Genomic DNA, 13,255 nt, shown 5'->3' with positions numbered 1-13,255 from the left:
CATGATGTCTGGTGCCTCACCTTTGGCATCATCTAAAGCAGGGGTCTCCAAACTGTGGCCCGAGGGCCATATGTAGCCCCTTGCTAGCCTTTATCCGTCCCTTGGACACTTTTACTCCCACTGGCACCTACAATGGGGCACTATTTCCTCCACTGATACCATTGATGGGATATTATGCCTGCTACTAAGAGGGGGCACTACACTTTCTATTGCCCACCAACCCTGAGGCCATATTTATTCTTACTGATGCCGTTCCCCAAACATTTCTACCCCCGCTAGCCACAGCCACAACCCGGCCCTCCTAAAGCCTGAAGGACAATAAACTGGCCCATTGTTTGAAAAGTTTGGAGACCCCTGATCTAAAGCAAAAAATTGTAAATGACCTTGTAACCTTGTAGATCTTTGTGCAGTCAAATATCTATAAAAAGTCTGAGTCTTTAGGCCAACCCTCAAAATTTCCACTCGCCTACTAGCATTGGCAAGTGGATTTAAGCTGGGGGCGAGTGATGACAGGGCTGCATGACCAATCTCGGCTGAAGAGGAAAGGTGCATGCTCGGGAAAAGTAGTCTGTTGAGCCGCGCAAAGGCAGAGCAGTACACAGGTGCTCTACTTACAATTCTCATTAAGCCATGGGACCCAACAGTATGACCTCTCTGAGCCTGCCCCCGGGCCCCGACCGATGTAGCTGGAGAGCAGAAAGTAATGAGTGAGGTGGAGGATTGCAGAAATGACCACTCCGGTGCAGCGCTCACTGAAAGTTGCCCTGACATGAGAGCAGCAGCCTTCCAGTTTGTGCAGTTTTCTTCTCCTTGTGCTCTATGTAAGTGTCCAACAGTTCAGCCTGAGCACTGTGAACAGACTGGTCTCAATGTGTGCTGTGCGCTGTCAGTGTGCGCTGTGCTATGGTGTCAATGGCTGTGCAGTTGTGTGGATCTCAGCGCTGGATTGTACTCCCTCCCGCTGTGCTGCAGCTCCTCTCCTCTCTGCCAGCCTGAATAAAAGGGGGAAGTGGGGACATGCAAGCGTGGAGCCGCACACACAGGCTCCTGATGATGAGATGAATGGGAGAGAGAGAGAGGATGGATGGGAGTTGCAGAGGAGACAGCAAGAGAATGGGGAAGAGACCCAGTTCTAGTGCCCTGTCCCTCTGGTCTGCCCCCAGTGCCCTGTCCCTCTGGTCTGGTTATTCCTCCTAGCCTAGACCAGGAGTCAGGGCTGGACTGGGACAAGAATTTGGCCCTGGACTTCATCCAGACTGGCCCACTTTGATGGGTCTCTCCTCCCCCCCCCCCCCAGCCACCCAAGCCCCCTCTCCCCCTTCACTAGCCACTAGCCGTTCTACTTTATTAGAGTAAAACGGCTGGTACTGGTAGTCTTATAAGCAGTACCAGTGGGGAAGCTAGACATTATTTCACCCGGGCAAAGAATCAGTTCGGTGCCCCCCCCCCCCCATGGGGCAAGATTAGGCAGAAGTGAGAAACTCCCAGGCCATAGCTGTTGAGTCAGCTGTCTGTCCCCTCCCCCATGCTCCTTCTGGTCCCCCTATGCTCCTCTGTCATCCCCCCTGGTCCTCCCCCTGCTTCTCTGTTCCCCCCCAGGTGAGCACTGCGGGGAGGGAGAGGAGGTGAGCGCTGCAGGGAGGGAGAGACAGAGAAGCGGGGGGGGCGGCGGCTCGTTGTCACTGAAGCCGGCCCACTAAGCCATCGGCCCACCGGGAATCTCCCTGTAGTGCCAATGGCCAGTCCATCCCTGCCAGGAGTGAGTAACCTAGCCTAGAACAGGAGTGGGGCTTATTCAGTGACCATACAAAATTATCAACTTTAAAAACTTAGTAGCCGGCTATATTTTATTAAACAACTTTTTATTAGGTCATCCCTAATGCAACGGCTTGAATGGCTTCTCTTTGGTGAGTGTAATGTTAATAGCTGGTATAGCTAATATGTTTTTCTACTTGCAAGTGCAACTGATCTTCCATATTTGCGACAGTCAGTCAGTCTTGATGAGGTAGATTAGTTAGTGGTGGTCGGTCAGCACTTAGGTGTCCATTACACCTTTAGATTTTCTTCAGGGACCAAGCGGATGCGCCATGCCACCAAGCGGATAAAATCTTTCGGAGATTCCCCTTTACACTGCTTGATGTGTAGAGGGGAATCCCTTTGTATTCTGGTCGCCTGACCTGGGGAGGACACTCGGCTCCGCCCTGGTCAGAGTACAGTAAAGTACTACACCTTCCCGCACAGCTCTGTAAACTTGGGATGACGAATTAACACGGACACCACTATCTCCTACACACAAATTGATTACCGTATTTTCCGGTGTATAAGACGACTCGGCGTATAAGACGACCCCCTAATTTTCCAGGAAAATTTTTGGTTTTGGGATATACTCGCCGTATAAGACTACCCCCTTCCTTCTAGTCTTTCTGGAAGCTGAGGGGTAGCCAGAACAACCGCTGACAGAAACAGTCTTTTTTCATGCCCCACTGTGCCATTACATGCCCCCACTGTGCCATTACATGCCCCCACTGTGCCATTACATGTCCCCACTGTGCCATTACATGCCCCCACTGTGCCATTACATGCCCCCACTGTGCCATTACATGTCCCCACTGTGCCATTACATGCCCCCACTGTGCCTTTACTTGTCCCCACTGTGCCATTACATGCCCCCACTGTGCCATTACATGCCCCCACTGTGCCATTACATGCCCCCACAGTGCCATCACATTACATGCCCCCACAGTGCCATCACATTACTTGCCCCCACAGTGCCATCACATTACTTGCCCCCACAGTGCCATCACATTACTTGCCCCCACAGTGCCATCACATTACTTGCCCCCACAGTGCCATCACATTACTTGCCCCCACAGTGCCATCACATTACTTGTCCCCAAAGTGCCATCACATTACTTGCCCCCACAGTGCCATCACATTACTTGCCCCCACAGTGCCATCACATTACTTGCCCCCACAGTGCCATCACTTGCCCCCACAGTGCCATCACTTGCCCACACAGTGCCATCACTTGCCCACACAGTGCCATCACTTGCCCCCACTTTCCCCCCCACTGTGCCATCACTCACGTTTTGCAGGCCGGTGACAATCTCCGTCTGCTGCGAGCGTCCATGATTTCAAAGCCGCGCCATCTTCTCAGCGTGTCCTGTGATTGGCGGAACACATTTTCCCAGTTGCGCCTCTGTTCTGTGTTCCGCCAATCACGGATGCCTTCTCATCTCGTCCGAGGATGAGAAGGAATCCGTGATAGGCGGAACACAGAACAGAGACGCTGCTGGGAAGTTTTGTGTTCCGCCAGTCACAGGACAAGCTGAGAAGACGGCGCGGCTTTGAAATTATGAACGATCGCAGCTGCACGGAGACCGTACCCGGCGTATAAGACGACCCCCGACTTTGGATGCATTTTTTTGCATCCAGAAAGTCGTCTTATACGCTGGAAAATACGGTAGGTGCATCTCACTTAATATCAAAAATGGAAAACTGGTATGTAAGTGAAAACATCTCGAGATGTTACATGATTGTCTACAAGGGCTGGGAGATAATTGCCTTTATATAATGTTAGGGTGAAGAAGCCATGTGTATTTCTATTGTATTATCTATCTAATCTATTTTCTTTTCTTCACAGATCAAGATGAATTCATCCAGGACCTCCACCCAGGGGACGAAGGCCTGGACCTGCACGCGTCTGGTTCGGCTCACCATCCTTCCTCCCCAGCAGTTTCTCCGGCGCATGATCTCCTCCACCCTTCAGCTTCAGTATCCCCCCACCTGGACATATCCATTGGCGCCTCCTCCCCAATGCAGCAGACACCAGCTCCAGTACACACCCACTCTCCAGAGCCACATGTGAATGAGTATCTGCGGCGCATTGTGGAATGCCAAGAGAGACAACATGTGACAACTAAGAGGCTATGTCACTCTTTGGCCCTCCACAATCGCCGGCAGCTCCGTCTCTATGTGGCTCTGGAGAGGAGGCAAATGAAGGCGACAAAGTACCTTGGTGACCAGATGGCTGGCATCAATAAGTCCCTACAGCGACTGGTCACCAGGTTGGAGGAAAATCTTAGTTCCTAATTTTTTTATTTTATTTTTGATACATGTTATAAATAAAAAAAAAAATGTTCAGAAATAATTGTTTTCTTGAGTTTTGCTTTCCTTGTTAGGTTCGTTAGGTGATGTGCTGTATGTAAATGAACTAGTCCATGTATTGTTACTAACTTACATTTAACCATCAGGCTGAACTTAGAAAATTTAAGAGATTTCTCTCTACATTATTTCAATGTGCAAAGGGTAATCCCATGTATATTCATATTGGGCCAGATTCACAAACGAGATACGACGGCGTATCTACTGATACGCCGTTGTATCTCTGTTTCTAACTATGCGACTGATTCATAGAATCAGTTACGCATAGCTAGCCCTAAGATTCGACAGGTGTAATTGAATTACACTCTCGGATTTTAAGGATGCAATTCTAGGCCGGCCGCTAGGTGGCGAGGCCATTGCGGCCGGCGTAGAATATGCAAATGAATACTTACGGCGATCCACGAACATCCCGAGCGGCCCGTCGATCTAACTCTACGTCGTTTCCGTCGAGTTACGCCGTGTAAAACTAGGGCTGAGCCCTAGTTGTCTTAAGCCGTGTTAAGTATGGCTGTCGTTCCCGCGTCGAAATTTAAACATCAACGTCGTTTGCGTAAGACGTCTGTGAATGGCGCTGGACGCCATTTACGTTAACGTCTAAGCAAATGACGTCGGTGCGACGTCAGCGCAATGCACGTCGGGTAATTTACCCGACGGAGCATGCGCAGTACGTCCGGCGCGGGAGCACGCCTAATTTAAATGGGACTCGCCCCATTCGATTGGGCCCGCCTTGCGCCGGACGGATTTAAGATACACCGCCGCAAATTTCCAGGTAAGTGCTTTGTGGATCGGGCCCTAACTTGGGAAATTTGCGGCGGTGTAACTTAAATAGTTTAAGTTACGTTGCGCCCGGGCTACGTGAATCTGGCCCATTGTGTCCAGTCACGCCGTTCAGCTATCCCCCCACCAGAATACACAGCAGATAGTTACAGTAGGGGTTAACCATGCACTCCTCAACAGTTCAACGGGCAGTCATCATTTCCAGGGCTTGAGTAACATGGCAGCAGGGTAGATTACTCACACTGGAGACAATTACAGATGGTCATGAAACAGGCAGAGGATCAGAGAGGGCCCTGGTGTACCCAGGGTCAGAGATGGCAAATGGGAGGGGTCCCGGGCATCGGGATGCAGCTCAGCAATGACCAACTAATCTATCTTGCATAGAATCACGTTTCCAGCTCTATGCTTCTTTGTGCTATGTTGTGTTGGTAACATATTCTGATCCTTGAGTTGACCGTCTCTCCATCAAGAGGAACTGTCATGCTGTTGAGGTCATCTTTATAATCATTGGCCCAGATTCAAGAAGCAATTGCGCCTGTGTAACCATAGGTTACACAGCGCAATTGCTTACTTGCCCCGGCGTTACGAATGCTCCTGATTCAGGAACATCGTAACGCCGACTGCAGCCTAAAATCTGCGTGGCATAAGGCTCTTATGCCACGCATATCTTAGGCTGCATTCTAGCGATGACCGCTAGGGGGCGTTCCCATTGTGCTCAGTGTATAGTATGCAAATTGCATACTAACACCGATTCACAATGTTGCGCAAACCCTGCGTACGCAATTTACGTCGTTTCCGTACGGTGTGTTTAGCGTAAGGCTGCCCCTTCTAATAGCAGGGGCAGCCAATGCTAAAGTATACGCGTCGTTCCCGCGTCGCGACGTTCGAATTTTAAGTCATTTGCATAAGTGATTCGTGAATGGCGCTGGACGCCATTCACATTCACTTTGAAGCAAATGACGTCCTTGCGACGTCATTTGCCGCAATGCACGTCGGGAAAGTTTCCCAACGGAGCATGCGCTCTACGCTCGGCGCGGGAGCGCGCCTAATTTAAATGATTCCCGCCCCCTACGGGATCATTTACAGGGCAAGTTTACACAGCTCACACGCAATTTAGGGAGCTGCTGCTCCGTGAATCGTGGGTAGCGCAGGGCAAGTTTACACAGCTCACACGCAATTTAGGGAGCTGCTGCTCCGTGAATCGTGGGTAGCGCAGTAAATTTGCGGGGGCGCAGGGCAAAAACGCTGCCCTGCGCCTCCGCAAATAAGGGGCAAATCTACCTGAATCCGGGCCATTGTCTCATTTCCAGACCATCATACAAAAAATGGATAAATTAGCACACGTTGCTATTTGTATTTACAAAGACAGCAATGCGTGAGCAGTAGCGCCACGTCAAGGCTTCAACCCTTGCTAATGTCCATTCACACAACATTCATTCATTCATTCATGCAATCACTCACACTCTACACAACACTCATTACAAAAAAGGGTGATGGAAGGAATAAAGTGAAAAATTTGCTTAAAACAATATAATTCTATTTTTTTTTCTCAAAAAGGATGTTTATTGACACATATGGTAACAAACAAGGGTACATGTACATATACAAAACTAAAACAGGCATTCCATAGAACATTTGAACAGCACAAACTAAACCAATATATCTCTCCTGCATTCCACAAAACCAGCAACATTAAATATACAGCTAACTGGGTCTTAAAGGGGAGTTCCACCCACAATTTCACTTTTTAAATATAAATACCCCTGTAATACACAAGCTTAATGTATTCTAGTAAAGTTAGTCTATAAACTAAGGTCCGTTTTGTTAGGTTGTTACAGCATTTAGATAGTTTATAATCTAGAAATAGACCGTGGCCATCTTAAGTGTGGGCATCATGAAGCCAGACTGTATGACTTCCTGGATTTCAGCTTTGCATATCTCGCACATGCTCAGTGCACAAGCAATGTAATAGGTTTCAGTCAGGTTTGCAAGGACTACTGGGAAACATGATGCCTATCCCAGAAACCCTTGCAAATAGCCTAGGCAAATAAGGAGGAGGAAGTAATGAAGGACTACAAAATAAAGGTATTTACAAGCAACAAATTAAATAAAAATTGTCCATTCTGAACACTATGAGATTAGAGCATGCAGCACAGACAAACATAAAAAAATGGGTGGAACTCCACTTTAACATATCTCTCCCCTCGACAAACCAGGACAGAGGTTCTGTTGCAGACAGCTGTGCCTAAACACCAGTACGAGCGGGGCCAACCCTGGGGTATTTAACCAAGGGGCCCACAGGAGCTCAAATTTCCCCCGTCGGCCCCTGTGTTGGTATATATATTTCTCCAGGCGCAAAGTAGCACCCATCTGCGTTATCCATTCACTGAGCTTAGGAGGCCCAACCCGCCTTCCAATGATGGAGGATGAGTTTACAGGCCTGGAAGAGGGCCCTGCCAATGGCTTGTTTAGGATTATCCTCAAGTGGTATATCGTTCAAGACGCCCAGGACACAGACTTTTTGGGTCCTGAGGGATCGTGACCGAAAACGCCGTATTCAGAGTGTTAACCACTTAAGCCCCGGACCTTTAGGCAGCTAAATGCCCAGGCCGGGTTTTGCGATTCGGCACTGCTTCGCTTTAACAGACAATTGCGCGGTCGTGCGACGTGGCTCCCAAACAAAATTGGCGTCCTTTCTTCCCACAAATAGAGCTTTCTTTTGGTGGTATTTGATCACCTCTGCGGTTTTTATTTTTTGCGCTATAAACAAAAATAGAGCGACAATTTTGAAAAAAATTCAATATTTTTTACTTTTTGCTATAATAAATATCCCCCAAAAATATATATAACATTTTATTTTTTCCTCAGTTTAGGCCGATACGTATTCTTCTACCTATTTTTGGTAAAAAAAAATCGCAATAGGCGTTTATCGATTGGTTTGCGCAAAATTTATAGCGTTTACAAAATAGGGGATAGTTTTATTGCATTTTTATTAATTATTTTTTTTTTACTACTATTGGCGGCGATCATCGATTTTTTTCGTGACTGCGACATTATGGCGGACACTTCGGACAATTTTGACACATTTTTGGGACCATTGTCATTTTCACAGCAAAAAATGCATTTAAATTGCATTGTTTGTTGTGAAAATGACAGTTGCAGTTTGGGAGTTAACCACAGGGGGCACTGTAGGAGTTAGGGTTCACCTAGTGTGTGTTTACAACTGTAGGGGGGTGTGGCTGTAGGACTGACGTCATCGATTGTGTCTCCCTATAAAAGGGATCACTTGATCGATGCAGCCGCCACAGTGAAGCACGGGGAAGCCGTGTGTACATACGGCTCTCCCCGTTCTTCAGCTCCGGGGAGCGATCGCGACGGAGCGGCTATAAACGAATAGCCGCGCCGTCGTCCCGGATCACTCCCCGAGGTAAGCCGCCCGCCGCACGCAGCGGGGGGGTCCCGATCGGACCCCCCACCCGCTAGAAGGCAAGGACGCATATATACGCCCATCTGCCTGTACGTGCCATTCTGTGGACGTAAATAGGCGTGCGGCGGGCGTTAAGGGGTTAAGAACCCCCTTTCAATACAGGTGCAACTTGGGGCACCTCCACATCAAGTGAATGTGGTCCCGTGCACACCTGGGGCAGGTATCATCCTCACCCAGGCCCATTTTAAACAATCTTGCAGGTGTGTAATGTACCCTCATCAGAATGACAGGCATTGTGCAGTATTGAGTGAACACCCCTGTACTGCCTGCAAAGCTCCCTCCCATTGGTCCTCCTCAAATGTCCCTTTGTCCCTCTCCCAGGAAGATAAAACTCTTGCAGGAAAGCCTGGCAGGAATGAGGAGAGCAACATGGAGTACAATCTGGAGATAAAGCCCTTAAACCAGGTGACTTCAGTCATGTAATGAAAAATCGGGGCTGGGGACAGAATCCATGGGTTGTTACCTTGCCTGAGCCCTGACTGCGTTGCTTAGCTGCAAATAATGAAAGTACATGGACTGAGGCAATCCAAACCTGTCCTGTAGCTCCGCAAAGGGGAACAGCCGGCCACCCCAGAAAATGTGGACCAAATGAGTCACTCCAAACCCCCTCCAGCGCTCCGCACAAGTCAACAGAAGCAATTCCCCATAATACTGATTGTTCCATATTGGGCTATGCCCTGTAAAACCCTCAACATCTTGCAGCTGACGCGTTTGGTTCCAAATCTTTTGAATCAAAGCATAGGTGGGAAAGAGCTTGTTTGACTTGGCAAATTGCAATGCTTCTAGACCCATAACTACCATGTCTGCGCCTGAAGTTTATTGTAACAGGACGGAAACCGGGTCCCTTCTACCTCCCTCCCCGTGGACACTGCACGAGCAATATGCTGTAATTGGGCGGCTAGATAGTATAGCCAGGGCCGGACTTACCATTGGGCTTGACTGGGCTCAAGCCCATGGGCCCGCCCAATAGGGGGCCCCCTTTAAAAAAGCCCAGGGCCCCGGATGGCAACCCCCCTTTTTTTATATAAAAAAATGTTTATATATATATATATATATATATATATATATATATATATATATATTATTATTATTATTATTAAAGGGCCCAGGGTCTCCAGGGCCCCCGAATGGCAACCCACTTTTTTTTTTTTTTTTTATAAAAAAATGTACATTTTTTTATATATATATATATTTTTTTATTAAAGGCTCAGAGGTCCCCAGGGCCCCATGTGGCAACCCCCCTTTTTTTTTGTTTATTATTTTTTTTTTGTTTATATTTTTATTTTTTATTAAAAGGCCAGAGGTCCCCAGGGGCCCAGAGGCAACCTCCCTTTTTTTATGTATTTTTTTTTTTTATTAAAGGGCCCAGAGGTTTATTTTTTCTTAAAGGAAGGGCCCAGAGGTCCCCTAGGGCCCCCAGATGGCTACCCCCACTTTTTTTATATATATATATATATATATTTTTTTTTTTTCTTTTTTTTTCTTTATTTCTTCTTTTTTTTGTAAAGGCCCCCCCGCTTCTCAATTTGCAATTTGCGACAGCCCCCCCGCTTCTCAATTTTAGGCGGCAGCACCCCCCCCCGCCCCGGTTCTCTGCTCCAGGGGGCCCATGCCTTAAGCTGTGTAAGGGGCCCCAAAATTCCTGATGGCGGCCCTGCGCATACCTCCAACACGCATGGATTCTGCGGGACTTTCCCACACAGACAGCTTCTTCCCGAAGTCCGCAAAAGGGTTTATTTTCCCCGCGCTGCAAGAGGAGGCAGCACGGAAGCAGGAGGAACCGGAGCGGAGTGTGGAGGACTGTGGCTGCTGAAGGGAAGAAAGCCGACAGCCGGGCTAATGACAGTCTGTGGCCCCCGGCTGTTGCCACAGGTGAGAGGCACTCCCTCCGATCAACAACTGCAAACCCCCCCCCCCCCCGCTCAACAACTTTAATGCACACCCCCCACTCAACAACTTCAATTCGCCCCCCCCGCTCAACAACGTCGAACCCCCCCAATTCTCGGCTCCAGGGGGCCCCTTCAACACTCAAGCCCAGGGGCCCCCACCACCCTAAGTCCTGCCCTGAGTATAGCCATGGATTAGGGAGGGCCAGCCAACCCCACCTCCTTGGGTTTTTGTAACTACTCCAGTTTAATTCTAGGGGATTTGTTAAGCCAGATGAAAGCCCGAAATAGGGAATTGATTATTCTAAAGAACTTCAGTGGGATCACCATAGGGGTATTATAGAGAGTATACAAGAGCTGTGGCATGAATATCATCTTTGTGAGGTTTACTCTGCCCACTGAGGACATTTTCAACTTTGACCATATTTTCGATTTGTCCCTAATCCAGCTCAACAAGGGAGAGAGATTCAGGGTGATATAATCACGGGGTTGCGGTGTGACCCAGATACCCAAATACTTAAATTTCGCTGATATGGGGATATTCTGTAACATGGGGCCCTGTGGAGCTGCAGAGTCCAGCATCATAATTGCTGATTTGGTCCAGTTAATTACCAGGCCAGAGTACGAGCCAAAATTTTGAATCACCGCCATGGCCTCCACTAGGGATCCCGACGTGTCCCCCAGCAGCAACATAGTATCGTCTGCATATAAATTTTTTTTGTGTATTTGTCCATATTTAAAGCCAGTTATTAAGGGGTTGGAACGCACCATTGCAGCCATAGGTTCTATGGCAATGGCGAAATAGCAGAGGCGACAGGGGGCACCCCTGCTGGGTTCCTCTGTGTAACGGGAAGGGAGAAGACACCCTACCCGCCTCTCTGACGACCGCTGATGGGGAGTTATAAAAGAGTTGAACACATGATTGAAACACTGGTCCAAATCCAAATTTAGTCAATGTTGCCCATAAATACCGCCATTCAATGCTATCAAACGCTTTATGCGCATCAAGCGACAGCATTGCCCTATCCCCTAAATTGTCTGCAGGGGACTGCATGTTGAGGAAAAGTCTCCTGAGGTTAATGGCAGTGGATCTTTCCGGTATAAAACTGGATTGATCCGGATGTATAATGGACACTATCACTTTGTTTAATCTCATAGCCAGTACTTTAGCAAGGATTTTTATGTCAGTCTGAAGGAGCGGGATCAGGTACCAGTGTGCTTGAGGCCGACTCAAAGAACTGTGCCCTGCCTCCAGCGATGATCCTGAGCTTAGCAGGGTATAGCATGGCGTAATTGGCGCGCAGGCGGTAAAGCCTTTTCTTTACCTCTCCAAATTTAGCTCTGCGCCTCTGAACTTCCGCTGAGAAGTTGGGGTAAAAAGATACTCTAGCACCATTAAACTGTACGTTACGCTTTTCCCTGGCGAGTCGCAGGATTATCTCTTTATCCTTTAAATTTAGGAGTTTAGCCAGCATAGTGCAGGGAGGGTTGCCCGGAGGCAAGGGTCTAGGTGGAACCCTGTGTGCTCTCTCAACCGAGTAAAATGGCATCTTTGCCAAATATCTCCTGCAGCCAGTTTTCCACAAACGCTGTGGGGTCCCTGCCTTCCGTTTTTTCTGGCAAGCCCACTATGCGAATGTTACTTCTTCTCAAACGGTTCTCAGTGTCCTCATTTCTAAGTTCATTGACAGACGCTGTCCTGGCTGCGACTTGTAGTTCCCTAACCAAAGGGACCATCCTGTCGTCCACATCACTGACACGGCCTTCCACTGCTGTGGTGCGTTCCCTGATTTTTTGGATATCATGGCGGATCAATCCCACCTCCTTCTTCAGGCCTCCAAAGTGTACCTGTAGTGTCTGTACTGAAGCAGTGCATTTATTGACTGCCTTAAGGATCTCGGCCTGCGTAGGTATAGTTCAATATCTTCCCCGTCTTCCTCCTCTGCTAACTCTGGGGGGAGCTGGGCTGAGGCCTGTTGCAAGGCCTGCATGGAGGATTCGCCTGACTGCTGTGCCTGAAAAATGCTCGGTGTAGCATCCAGCTCCTCATCAGAGGGACAATCCGCCACACTATTCAGTTTCTGAGCATAGTATAACATATACTTATGGACATCTTTCCCCTGTGTCTTGGGTGCCTGCCTACCCGTGTCTTTCCTGTCCCCTCGTGCGCGCTGTGCTGCCGCAGCGCCATTTTGGATGTCCTGCATCTCATCTCCTTTTAGCTGTTTACGAGTCATCATGCCAGATCTGAGGAAGTTCCGGAGTGTGCCTGGGGTGTACAGGTTCCTGTCAGTATGTTCCGGTGCCGGTTCTGAGGTAAGAATCGTCCGGGAGAAGGATTGTTGCAGGATTCTATCAGGGAGCTCTGTGAGACACGTCCGCTCACATGCCACGCCCCCATATAATTCTATTTAAATCTTGGGGGTCACACCAAAGACAACTGCTATTGTCTTTGGTGTGGTAAGAAAATAAAAATAAAAAAATTTCCTCAACATTTGGATGGTTCCTCTGAGTCCCATCTATCTTCACATGGTGACAATGATTCTGGTCTCACAAGTTAAGGTTAGGGTAACCCAGCTTGGGGAGGTTAAATTTGAGGAAAGTTATTTGTTCCATCAAATGGGGTGTCAGTTGTGCACGGTGTGGATTAAGGATGTTCCCAGTAATAGAGAAAACTCTCTCACTTTGCACAGTGGTTGGAGGACAAGATAGTAGTTGCTGGGCAACCAGGCAAAGACCAGGCCACACACTTTACTTACCATCCCAATAGGTCAAAAGGTTCTCTGTAGGAAGCAAAGGTGCTTCATATAGGTAGGCCCTGACCATTTCAGAGGCACTGCTCTCCTCTCGATTACCTGCTGCTTGACCTGCAGCCACCAGATTGTCAAGTGCCTCTACCCAACATGCACATGCTCCACTCGGTTGTTTTTGAGTGATGGTG

The 13,255-nt window shown here is 48.4% G+C and overlaps 1 protein-coding gene across 1 annotated transcript in view; it reads right to left on the bottom strand.

Moving 5' to 3' along the window:
* LOC120935226 (zinc finger protein 585A-like) overlaps window positions 1-13,255 on the bottom strand; it is a gene marked incomplete at its 3' end in the record, with an annotated part of 241,861 nt that overhangs the window by 52,325 nt on the left and 176,281 nt on the right. The gene's annotated exons all lie outside the window — the stretch shown is intronic.

Source organism: Rana temporaria, chromosome 4 (assembly GCF_905171775.1).
Source record: "Rana temporaria chromosome 4, aRanTem1.1, whole genome shotgun sequence".
NCBI classification, from domain to species: domain Eukaryota; kingdom Metazoa; phylum Chordata; class Amphibia; order Anura; family Ranidae; genus Rana; species Rana temporaria.
The sequence above is the reverse complement of the archived record's forward strand: the minus strand, read 5'-3'. Positions and strand labels throughout refer to the sequence as shown.